Consider the following 11,948-nt stretch of genomic DNA (forward strand, 5'->3'; position numbering starts at 1 on the left):
TCTCCCCATATCAGTGGTTAAATGAAACATTAAAAAAAAAAAAACTTCCAAAGAAATGACAAAGATTGTCAAAAAAAGATTAAAAACAGGAGACCCAATTATTTTCTCATTACAAAAGTCACACTGCAGATGAGAACATAAATAGCTTTGAAAGAAAAGTGACTAAAAAACAGTACATGGTGAAATATGCAAATCTACCCAAAGATTTTTTTTTTTTAAGATTTTATTTATTTATTCACGAGAGAGAGAGAGAGAGAGGCAGAGACACAGGCAGAGGGAGAAGCAGGCTTCGTGCAGGGAGCCTGATGTGGGACTCGATCTCGATCCCGGGACCCCAGGATCACGACCTGAGCTGACAAGTGCTAAACTGCTGAGCCACCCAGGGATCCCCAACCTAAAGACATTTGACATAATGATAAGAATATAAAAAAGTTTAATATAGGAAATACTACTAAGAGCAAGAAAAGACATTTTATGGGAATAAATGGTCCTTATAAAAATGGAGGTAAAACCATCCTAAATTCAGTTCAAAATGCAAAAAGCCAAAATTTGAAGATATAAGAAGGAAAATAGACAAATTTGCAATTGTAGATGAATATCTGAACACAAATCTCAGTAACTGTTAGAAAAGGTTGATGCAAATTGTAAAAATATATGTTTGAACAACACATTTCACCAACTTGTCCTATCTCAAGAGAAGCAGAATGCACATCATTTGTAATAAATATGGGAAACTTCTCAAAACGAACTATATGCTAGACACTTAAGTATAAAGAAATTTCAAAACATTAAAATAATACAGAAGATTTTTCTGGTTAATGTGGAATTAAGTTGGAATGCTTTCAGTGGAATAACAGAATAATTATGAAGTCCAAAGCATAAACTTCAAAACAACCCACGGGTCACACAAGAAACCGTAATGACATTTATAAAATACTCGTAACTGAGAAAAAATAGTACGACTTATCGAAACTTGTGAGATGCAGTGGAAGCAGAGCATATAGAGACAATTATCGCTTTCCATGGATATCTTGGAAAAGAAAAAGGGAGGAAACATTTCAAGAAGCCACAAGTTGAAGAATCATGAAATTTCCTATGTTTTGAGTCTCATTCTACATACAGGATAATAACTCTCAGAGCATCATTTTGTTTATAATTTACATATTTTCTGTTGTCTCAATATTTCAAGTGTCTTAAAATGAAAAAAAATATACACACAGCAAGGAAAGTTAGGCACTGTAGTGATGAGTACGTATTATGTATATGACATTAATACTACATTAAAATATCGTTTTTTTTTTGTTTTGTTTTGTTTTTCAGTAAAGATGATCTATGGTTTGTCAGCTCTAAATTGAACTCTGCTCGATTCTCTAGGGATTCATCTTGCTGTGAGCTGGCTCTAATTGAGGTTGGACAGTAAGCACTGGAGAAATTGGGGCCGTGGTCGTGGGAGTTGTGGGGAAGGTATTTACCCTGTTTGTATCTGTTGCCTTAGAAGCAGCAGCAGGCAAATCCCCAGATTTCCATTTTTTGTCATTTTCAGAGTCAACCTAACTGTGTTCCCTACAGGTCACAGAAGCATCCCCTTCATCAAGTTCTGAGAATCAGCTCGGTCAGGTCCCTTCTTCAGAGCTACTAGGTTCTTCTAACGTCACCTCTTAGAAGAACTCCACCTCCAGACTTAGAAGCGGCCCTGCTTCCTATCATGACTAATATTTATTTTCTCTGAATCCCCTTTCCAACTCTTTATCTATTGCACCAACCATGTAACCAATGTTCCTCTTTGAAATGACAAGGGTGGTTTTCAATTTCTGGATGGCTCCTGGCTGATCCAGTTCCTATTGAAAGAGGAGAATGAAAACTATTCTAAAAACATCCCTAGAAATTGCTAGAATTAATGCTAATTAATTTTGTTTTGTTGAAGTCTGTAAGTTGGCTACATAACAAAAAATAAATATCCTCATCATATCTCATAGTATTCAATAATGCCCACAGATGGGATGAATTAAAGAAAAAAAAAGTCTCTAATCTCTAAGTTATAGCAAGATGGTGACAAACACACACCAGAGGCAATCCACATGAGCAAATAACTAAATGGTTCTTCAGCTAACAGAGTTCTCTTAAAATATTCTGTGAACTGAGTCACAAAAATCAAGATGGCGCACCAGGCCATGCATCTTTACTTCTTTCTCTCTTAGCTTTATATTTCAGTCCACAATCGGTCATCATCGGTCTTAATCCAGGTCCCCAACATTGCCTCAGGTGAGACAATGGCGAGAGTGGAAGGGATTTCTCAGGAGCCATTGGAGAGTCAAGTTTTAGACTCCAAGTGGATCGTATTTAACAAAAGCTTACTTGGGATAATATTTAACAAAAGTTCAATTTAAAAATATTTTACTTCTAAGTTTCTAACGGCATCTCCTAGGTGAGGTTTGTGGATATTTGAACCAGAATATTCTGTGGTTCTTGTTAAAGATACACATACCGGATTTCACTCCAGGTCTATTTTATCTGGATTTTTGTGGTTAGAATTGGGAAACAATGCATTTTTACTGTTTCTCTAGCAAACTCTAAGTATTAAATATCAAAATACTTAGACACACTTCCAAAGAGTAGTTGCCAGAATACTACTCTAGACCATGTTGAATGTAATGTGCATCATCCCCTTAAGTACTCCAAAAGTCCCCCCCATGAGAGATCTGTGCTTGGCTTCTTTTTGGAGTAAAACGGCACGTCTACTACTACAGGTTCTTGAAGATGTGAAATACAGACACAAACATCAGATTGGCATCAAAGTATCAGTTTTCTTGGGGCACCTGGCTGGCTCAGTCAGTGCAGCATATGACTCTTTATCTTGAGGTTATGAGTTCAAGCCCCATGATAGGTGTAGGGATTACTTCAAAATAAAACTTGCCACCACTCACACCACGGTCACACTGTCCTGTCCCTGTTCAAAGGTGAGTGAGGCTATGTGTGTGCTACTGGCTGATGGGGGCCAGAGCTGGAAGGAAGAGGCCCTTGAAGCCAAGGAGGCCCGGCTTCAGGGCTCATTCAGGGCCTGCTGACCATATGGGCAGCTGCCCACGTTCCAGGACAGAGGCCTCACCCTGTACCAGTCCCATGCCATCCCATGATACCTTGGCAGCTCCCTTGGGCTGTACGGGAAGGACCAGAGGGAAGTGGCCCTGGTGGACGTGGTGAGTGATGGCCTGGAGGATCTCAGCTGAAAATACCTCATCCTCATCTACACCAACGAGGAGGCGGCAAGCAGGAATGTATGAAGGCGCTAGGGCACCCGAACACTTTTGAGACCTTGCTGCCCCAGAACCAAGGGGCCAGGCCTGCATGGTGGGCAACCAGATCTCTGCTAGCCTTGCTGCCGGCTCACCAGATCCCCGCTCTCGACTGCCTAGACTCCTTCCCCCTGCTTTGGGCCTACAGAGCAGGCCTCACGCCCAGTCCATGCTCCAGGCTATCCTGGCCTCCCCTGAACACGTGAAGCTCCCCATCAATGGCAACAGGAAGCAGCGAGAGCTTGTGGCACCTTTGGCAGGAAGTGGGGGCTGCCTGCCTTCCTTTCTTCAGGACCAATAACATTTCCAAGCAGAAGGCAAAAGTAATATAAGTAAGCAAATTATAAAATCTTTGAAAAATCAGTTTTCTTTCTGGGAAGACTAGATTAGAAAAGGCTGCACAAATAGGGACGTCTGGGGGGCTCTGTGGTTGAGCATCTGCCTTTGGCCCAGGGCATTGAACCCGGGGTGCTGGTGCTGGGATCGAGTCCTGCATTGGGCTCCCTGCATGGAGCCTGCTTCTCCCTCTTCCTCTCTCTGTGTGTCTCATGAATAAATACATAAAATCTTAAAAAAAAAAAAAAGAAAGAAAAGAAAAGAAAGGCTGCACAAACATAAGATTTCTGCCACCTTTTCCCAAATCCAGATCTGAGATCCAGGCACAAGGAGGTTTGGTTTGTAGTTGGGAAATTTACTCAGGGAGCCCAAGATAAATCACTGTTTTATACTCGTCTCATCTCGTCCTGGATTGGGGCTGAAGTAGGCTACAATTCAAACTTACTTCTAAAAGGCAGACCTGGACACGTACCTGGATGTGCTTATTTTATGAAACCGACATTCAGTAAAGAATGATCTGTGGCCACAAGGTAGACTAAAAGTGAAAAAAGAAGACAACATTGGAATGGTCATCTTGAACGCCTCGACCCTTAATATCAGAGAAAGTGACACCAGCAGCTACAAGATTCTTCTCATTCTACAAATCAGAGCAATCATTTCTCCTGAGAAACAATAATCACAAGGGTGAAGGGAAAGGCAGAAATCGCTTTCCCAATAATCCGCCAAGGGAAGACGTTTCCGTTATAAGACTCCAAAGAATTTGAGAAGAAAATCCTAAAAAAAAAAAAAAAAAAAAAAGAAAATCCTCCACAGCCCAACCCTCCAAGTTGCCTCCCTGAATGATAGACTTTTGGAAGCCTTTACACTTGCTTTTACTTAACCATCTCTAAACATTATTTTTGGACTATGTAGAAGAATATGCAAGAAATAGCCAAAGAAATGTGTTATGTTATTGATTACAAAGATGTTGCTGAGAACGTTTGCTCAGTGTGCAGTGTGCTAAGCTGTCTTGAAGAAGACTCACAGGGAGAAAATGGCCTCTGTTCTTAGTTCCAGAAATAACTGTATTTCTCCTAAGCAGCCTCAAATACATTCTTCTCCCTGTGTATTAATCTTGGAGAATCAACCAAAGATGGGGTGCTATCCTCTCTTGGTTCCTCCTCCTCTTTCTTCCCATTCCACATATGAGCAATCACTAAATTTTATAAATTCTACCTCTTTTAATATCTCTCTCTTCCCATGACAACTACCTCAGGTGCCTGGATTACGTCAACAGCATCCCAACGTGTCTCATCGTTTCCTGTCTTGAACAATAGGCCATGTGTTTTGACCAATTTATCACAATATTTAGGGGGTGGACTGAAATGAGGCATTCCTGTACTTGTCTCTCAGATGAGACTGTAAGTACCGAGAAGGTAGGGATTACGTCACAGACACTGTAACGAGTAGAATTATTTTTCCTTCTCATGGTCAACGTTTGTGAACTTATCCCAATTTCTGTGGCAATTCTGACGATGAGATGATACCTCACATGTTATTTTAAGCAGTAACATCTCCCTGACTGTATCGTGTTTTGTCTGGTTTTGGATCTTAGCTCAGCTATTTACTCATTTACTCACTTATTCCTCTTGAATGTATTAAGTCCAAATCACTTTTGGAATTAGGCAGGATATAAATGAATTAAGCAATACAAACATTAATTCAACTGAGAGACCCGGGCTGACAGACAACCTGCAATGTCCTTGGGGACAACCAGTCTCCCGTAAATCACATTTGGAGAACCATGAATCTGGTCCAGTGCATGTCTAGGAGCTGCTGTGTCCTTCTTCCCGGTAGTCTCAGGGATAACATGCTTCGATCCCACTCTGCTCCTAACCGTAGGGTAATGCATGTAGCTGTAGAATGCTCTATTATTTCATGCTTCACATGTTCTCTGTTTTTGACCTTTTAAACATTATTAATAAATGTCACAACTCTCTTTGACCTCATCATCTTTAAGAGACACCTCTAAAAGCACTGCTGAGAGGCAGGCTATTTAAGAAAAGAATTGAAAAAAAAATGCTGCAGATAAGCTTAGAGTCATGAAAAAGAAAGAGAAGAAGAAGAAAGAAAGAAAGAAAGAAAGAAAGAAAGAAAGAAAGAAAGAAAGAAAGAACAGTAGTTTTTTCATTCTGTTACCCAGAATCTTTGGATTATTTGCAGATATTTTGAGGACAACTGTGAGGGGGAGGAAAACAGAAAGTTGACTAGCAGGATATTTCTCTTTTCCTTCAGTTTTGGCTTCCGCCATAATATTCCACTCTTTGGAAATTTGTGGTGGGGAGTTTTAAAAAATGTTTTAACAAGGACTACGTGATTTAAGACCTATTTAATTGTTAGAAGCTTTTTTTTTTTGTTCTTTATTTAACAAATTTACTGTTTTTATTTATTTTCCAAATGAACAGAGGACTCAATGTTCATCTTCATAAATGCTAACACAATGGGAATAAAAGCATTTTCACTTAATCAAGGACTTCTCTCTCTGCTCACCTTGCCTTAGTAGGCCTGCCCACATACACCCAACTCACTGCTATATCCTCTTTATTATTCTCATCTCTCCTCAAAGCCCTCCTTCTATGTATGTTGATGCTTTAGTTAATCATGAATGGGCCTCCGTTTTTATCTAGAGTTTAGTAGGACTAATCACGCCATTCAAAAATGTATTAGCCCTTTATCTACCTGCAGGAGGGCTAGAATCTTGGTATGTAAGTCTGAAAAAGTGACAGATTATTCTCATGTCACAGGTTTTATACATGCTGAGGAGAATTGCATCAGATTAAAATGAAGTTAAGGGGGAAATATTAAGTACACAGGACTTTGAAAAAGAAAGCATGAGAAAGAACATTTTTAGCAGTTAACTCTAATTCAATCTGTGTTGCAGATCAATCTGGAACTGAGGGGAGTATAAATTGCCTTCTAAGTACTTCTGTTTCACTTAATCAGGAAAACTTCAAAAAGCAAATATATCAGGATAAATTGCACTGGGGAACAGTTGTTACCAAGCATCTGGCAAAATACCTAAAGAGGATTATTCTCATTAACAAGATTTTTTTTTAATCTACATTTTAAGGCCATTAAATGAACTTAATCTTAATCTGCATGATCACTACTACTCCATTATCTATTTAAGAAGATAAAATACAAGAACCAGTGTTTCCTAGATGAACCAGAACATTTCCAGAATGATGAAAAGTATTCCAGCCCACTGAGTATAAAATTAGATTGCCGAATGACTGTGGCTGGCTCGATTCTGAGGTCATGATGACTCTTCCTTATGCTAAGCAGATGAAATGTCAGAATAAAATCATAGCCTGGCTTTAGTTATGAATCTTAAATTAAGTGAGATAAAAAACCTTTTGAAGTGTCATGTACTATGATTAAGTTTTATCTCCTTATTCTTATCCAGGGTACGGGAAACCTTATTATATACCATGAAGACAACTTGCTAGCTAAATTGACTTTAAATGAGCTTGTACTCACCTTATGAGACCAAGGAGGCATCTTCTCAGTGACATTAGTTCACAACCAAAGGCGTACTACTCGATTCACATCTTGTTTTACTTTCTATGTTAATATTGTCACTGGTAGCGAGCAAAAGATTCGAAGCCCAGCACATCACGTGGTGCATCATTAACCACAGATTTATCTCCTCCTCCCTCTCTCCCCCAGTGCAATATACACTAAAGTACACTTGGCTTTTGTTTTAGGCACTCTGTGTTGGCCAAGAGTCTCTAAATGTTCCAGTCAAGGATACCAACATTATATTCTCAACATATTTGGATATTAGAAATTGGTATTACCACAGATTCTCTAGTGTTGGTAAGGTTTTCATAGATTTGTGTCCCAGTGACATCATCTGTTACTCAGGCTTCTGGAATTTAGATGTTAATACTTTAGTAGTACAGAATTTTGATTTAAAAATTTCCCTTATCCATGTCAAAGTTTTGGAACAAATAACATTCTCTGCAGGACTAAGAATTTCAGAACTAAAAGCAGGAATAGGGCCCTCCAGGTTTATCTCATCCATTAAGCTCTACCTGGGAGAAATAAAAATCTAGGCTTTTCAAGCACATAGCTTCCTAACTCTCTCTCTTTTCTTTATGGTTGTCTCTGCAAATTTTCTATCCCTTTCATCTGATGGAAAATTATATGTGTCAACATATAAATACACATACACATGCACATATACAGATACATCTTACTTATAACAATAAATAAAATTAAAATTATGAGGCTCAGTTTTGAGATAAATTTTTTTATTTAAAAAAATAAAAATGTATTTCATCAAATACTCCAGGATTCTATTCATACGTTTAGTGTTGCACTATACAGAGACAGGTTAAGTGTATTCTGGGATTTGAATTAACTTTTATATTAATGGAGTATTAAGCATGGTCCTCAACTTCACTTTACATATCAAATTTTTCAACCCCCTAATTATATCTTCCTAATTAACCATTTTCTACTATAGAATTTTAAATGTACTTTTGGGTATTCCCTCTCTGCCAATGAATTGAATGGACTGCTTCTATCATTTTAAGGAAACTGATTAATACTTCCATGTATCATCTTTTAAAGGTCTTTCTAGAATTTTAATAGATACCTTGGTTCCTTTCAGATGTGACCCAATACACTATCTTAGGCCTGAGACAAATTGATGATAACCATAAGTTGGATTATAGTGTTCTGTAGGACCAAAATCTTGAAGAAATATGAAAAATAGACTATTTAAGATCAGAGTAACTGTTTTAAAATAAGTTAAGCTGTATGTTCAACATTAGAAAAGGTAGAAAATGGAAAATGATGATAGCATCAGTTAAAAATAACTTATTTTCTAGAATATTAGGTTCTATAATGTGGTTGCCATGAGAATCATCAGGGGCAGTTTTAAACAATAGTGTCCAGGCACAATGTTTCTGAAAGAGAATCTCTAGGAATCTGCTTTTCTGAGAAGCTGCCTACATGATACTTCCACAACCATTCTGACTGGAAAAAAAAAATATACCAGGCATTTAGAAATCACTAGTTAAGAATTTTTTTTTTAATTTTTATTTATTCATAACAGACAAAGAGAGAGAGTGAGAGGCAGAGACGCAGGCAGAGGGAGAAGCAGGTTTCCTGTGGGGATCCCAACGTGGGACTCGATCCCAGGATCGAGATCCCGGGATCACGACCTGACCCAAAGGCAGACGCTCAAACACTAAGCCACCCAGGTAGGTACCCCAAGAATTTTAAGCACTTAATTTGAAGCATAAAAGCACTTAATTACACTTTGAGTTTCATTTCTTACATGTAACAAACTTGGAAATCATCACATCATCCTTAAAAGAGCAAGCTGGAAAAATATAAAAATCAGTGACGTGTAGGACAAATCAGAGAACTGAGGTTGCAGAGCCCCAAATCTGTCGAAACAGGCATGACCTTGTCTAGCAAAGCGATCTGCTTACCTGCAGTAAGTGGCACAGGAGTCATAAACTGGCAGGAGCACTTACCTTGTCATTTCGATGCACTGCTGAAATGTACACTAATGTGAGATGGAGAAAGTCCTCAGGACCACAGCTTTACCTCTAGAAATGTCACCAGTTTCTCATAGTGAAGATCCAAGAAAGGTACCTTCTTGGCTCTGGTAGAGAGAAGGAAAGAGTAGTCAGTATGCAATATGTCCAGAGCCTTCACCATAATAAAGGCATACTCTCTTGGGGAAGGAATTTGAGCACAATTCTGAGCCTCATCTAAGTCCCATACAGTCTTCATGTTTCGACTAAAGAGAGAAAAACAGAGCCTCTAGGGTTCTGGAACAGTGTAGCTAGAGAAGAAAATAGGTGGGGGATGGGGGCCAGGTGGAGGGTGAAGGGAAACAGATGTGGAGTTCATAGCTCTAAAAAACAGGCCACTAAAATAATGAGACTTAATTGGAAGACTAGAAAATGCTCACCCTCCTCATACCTTGCTAGCCTATGAAAGTGAAGTATAAAGAGAAAAAAGAATGAGGAAAGGTAAAACTTTGGGACAATTTCAAAAGTCTAAAATACATGTAATAACAGAGGAGAATAAAAGAATTGGAAAAAACAAAAACCTAATAATGGCTAAGTTTCTAAAATTGATGACAGACACCAAACTACAGAACCAGGAAGCTCCGACAAACACCAAACAGAATGAATACTAAGAACAACATAAACAAACAGATAATAACAAAACTAAAACTAAAACAGACAACTTACTGTGGCTAAACATATCATAATCCAACTGCAGACAAGACAGAGAAATTTTAAAGTGAGCCAGATGAATGGTACCATATGACTTATCTCAAGGTCATGAGTTTGAGCTCCATACTAGGTGTAGACATTACTTTGAAAAGTAAAATAAAATAAGCCAGGTGAAAAAAAAAAATCACTTTCCCCCGTGAAGAACAAATATAGGATTACAGTGGATTTCTCATAAGAAATCTTGGAAGAAAGAAGAGAATGGAGTGAAATCCTTAAGAATATGTATAGATATATTTAAATTTTGAAAAAGAATGCCTATGAAGGAGAAATAAAGATTTTTCTCATGAAGCAAAAACTGAGGCAATTAATTGCTAACCAGACTTTCCCTGCAAATCTTAGAAGAAATTCTAAATGCAGAAAGAATAGCATATAGATAAAAAACTTGGATCAGTATAAGGAAAAAGAACACAAAGAAGGAGTAAATGAAGGTGAAATATTTTATGTAATTAGTGATCTTAATCCATTGCTTACTTTAGTAGCAATGTTTTGGGGATTATATCACATGGATAAGTAAAATGAATGATGGTGATATTACTAGAAATGAGACGAAAGAATTAGGAATTCTCTAGTTGAGGTATTTTTACTATATATATGAAGCAGTATAATGTTATTTGAAGGTAGATTTAGAGTAGTTAAATATGTGTATTGAAAATTCTAGAGCAACCACTAATTTTTTTTAAAAGCAGTATAATTGATGGGCTAAGAGAGATAATCCTATAAAATGCTCAATTAAAAAAAGCAGAAAAGGGGGGAGAAATGAAACAAAGAACAAATGCAACATACAGAAGTTAAAAATATGGTATATGTTTATTCAATTATATCAATATTTAAATATAAATGGTCTAAATACATCAATTAAAAGACAAATTGTCAGAATTGATAAACAAACAAACAAAACCAAGATCCTATATGTTGTCTAAAAGTAATTCATTCATTTTAAATACAAGGAAACAGATACAAGGATAGCAAAGAGATGGAGAAAAATATTTTATGCCAACATTAATCAAAATAAATCTGAATTAGTTATACCAGTTGCAGACAAAGCAGACTGGTGAACAAGGGTCATTATCAATGATGAAGAGGTACATTAAATAATGAGAAAGGATTGATCCTCCAAGAAAATAAAACAAATGTATATGAACCCAACAGTAGAGTGCCAAAACACATGAGGAAAAAACTGATAGAACTAAAAATAGAATAGATAAATCCACTATTTTAGTTGGACGCTTTGGTACTTTTCATTTAGTAAATTAAAGGCCAAACAGAAAAAAATCAGTAGGATATAACTGACCTGAACAGCAAGATAAATATACTTGTTTTAAGGGACTTTTATAGAATGCTCAATTTAACAAAAGCAGAAAATATAATATGCACATTATTCTCAAGTCATATAAAATACTAACCAAGATTTGCCACCTTTGGGGCCATGAAACATACTTTCACAAATTTAAAAATAGAAACTATACAAATTGCATACAAATTATATAAACTGGAAATTACTCCAATCTGTTCATTCTTAGAACAAAATGGAATTAAACAAGACTCAAAAATAGAGAGATAAAAAATAGATAACTAGAAAGCCTCTAGATAACTATTAATCAGCACTACCAATAATTTACAGATCAGAGAAAAAGTAAAAATATAAATTAAAATTTTTTGAAGTGAATATAAAAATACAATGCACACAAGTCTGTGGCATGCAAGGGCAGTGGTTAAAAGAAAATTTATAGCATGGAATAAGCATGTCAGAAAAAAAGTTGATATAAAATTAGTAATCTAGGCTTTCACTTTAGGAAAACAGAAAAAATGAGAATAAGGTAAGCCTAAAGCCGAAAGGAAGAAAAGAAACAATAAAAGAAAAAAAAATAGAAATCAGCTAAATTTAAAACAACAGGAAAAAAAATAAAGCCAAAGGCTAGTTGTCTGAAAATTTCAATAAAATTGACAAACTGGCTAGGCTAACTAGACAAATTTTCACTTGGAAAAAATGAATTTAGAATACATTTAGATTTAC

General features: G+C 36.9%; 1 pseudogene; it reads left to right on the forward strand.

The window, feature by feature from the left end:
- Window positions 1–2,969: 2,969 nt before the first annotated feature.
- LOC144288460 (glutathione S-transferase P pseudogene) lies at window positions 2,970–3,594 on the forward strand (annotated as a pseudogene).
- Window positions 3,595–11,948: the final 8,354 nt, after the last annotated feature.

This window comes from Canis aureus, chromosome 18 (assembly GCF_053574225.1).
Source record: "Canis aureus isolate CA01 chromosome 18, VMU_Caureus_v.1.0, whole genome shotgun sequence".
In the NCBI taxonomy this organism is placed as follows: Eukaryota; Metazoa; Chordata; class Mammalia; order Carnivora; family Canidae; genus Canis; species Canis aureus.